Source organism: Atta cephalotes, assembly GCF_000143395.1.
Source record: "Atta cephalotes unplaced genomic scaffold scaffold00110, whole genome shotgun sequence".
Lineage (NCBI taxonomy): Eukaryota > Metazoa > Arthropoda > Insecta > Hymenoptera > Formicidae > Atta > Atta cephalotes.
This window is the reverse complement of record NW_012130174.1, coordinates 67,017-68,713: the sequence shown is the minus strand read 5'-3', so window position 1 is coordinate 68,713 and position 1,697 is coordinate 67,017.

The window sequence follows — 1,697 nt, the reverse complement described above, 5'->3', positions numbered from 1 at the left end:
TATATATATATATATATATATATATATATATATATATATATATATATATATATATATATTTCCTTTAAAAATCAAGATGAAAATCAGAAGAATATTACGCAGCTCAAAGATATCGGCTATTATTGTCGAATACTCTCAAGTGGAATTAACGTATCTTTCTCAGAAGAAAGACACAGACTTAGTAAGGCTAATACTCTTACTAACATTCATTAATTCTTAGAAAACTAACTCATGGATGTAAACTCTTTCACGAGATGTAACGTTGTATAAAAGGAAATAATAGATTCACTTTTACACACAACGGCCTGATACTATTCTCATGATTTTCGATTAATATCCCAGTGCAAAACGTTCAGGTTGATCGCGTAGATAAAAATCTAGACGCACGTGAATCGGTTTCGATACGAGCGAACCTTGTTATTTGATTTTTGCGCGTGATACAGCGTCGAAGTGACTGCAAAATCATTTTTTTATATCCGATCAGTGGTATTAAAGAGAGAAACAAGTTTTCAGATTTATTTTCATATTATTACAAATTGAGAAAATGTCAGATGCATAATTAATGTTGCTAACGGGAGATTAGTTGGATTTTGCCTTCGAATTAAGTAGAATTTTAATTCGAGGGTAAAACATAACTGAAATCAGTTTAAGCCGATAAGAAATATTACAAATCTCAGTTTTTTATTTTAGAAATACATTTGTAACGTAACAGATAAAGCTACTTTTGTGTCAATGAAAAATACGACGAGAAATGGCATCATCCACAAGCCGCAGCGCGAAACATCGGCGATCAATTTGAGCCTCAATAATGTCAACAAAGAACGATGAGATAATGATAATGAAAAGTGGAGATTGGACGATACAATAGGTCTGTCCTATCTCTACTTCACGTTTTCCTGCAATTGCTATTCTCAAAGAGCAGCAATTTTATATTCAGATATATTTATTTCAGAATTATTCTATTATATAATATTGATATTTCGGCTTTCGGCTCGAAGAAGAATTGATACAAAGTGAATAAAAGAATCTCGATTCGTATTTTAGGAATAACCATGTATCTTTGGTGGCTACTTCTGAAACGAGAAATAAAAGAGAAATAAACATAGTAAGTTTGCGTTACATATTACATGTATTGCGTATTACAGATCAATTTGAATAATGTTATGCGCTACTCTGCACGCAAACTTGAAAATCATTTGTATCACGACTCGCGTGAGCGACATGGATAACATGGTATCACCCGCGGCCGCAGGATCAGCAATCGACTCGCGCAAGGACGAACGCACTGCCTGTTCGTCTGTCTGCAGATCATCGTAAATTGTAGCACGATGAACATTATTAATGTTAAACTCGGGTAATAATCAAGTAACATTAACTTGTTTCTTATCTTGTTTGATTTAGACGTAATACTATTGTTACAGGTTTCATCATGAAAACCATGATGCGCTGCCAAACGAAAAAGAAAAAATGCAAACGTGTAACAACCACACAACGAAAAATTCGATTCTCGATACTAGAGATTGTGAATAACGATAACTGGTTCTTTGTCGCTGCACTAAACTATTTCTATCGTTTTCCTCAAACTTCAAATATCTATTAATATTATAAGTATATCTATTTCGTTTTAAATTCAATGAGAGAGAGAGAGAGAGAGAGAGAGAGAGAGAGAGAGAGAGAGAGAGAGAGTGTGTGTGTGT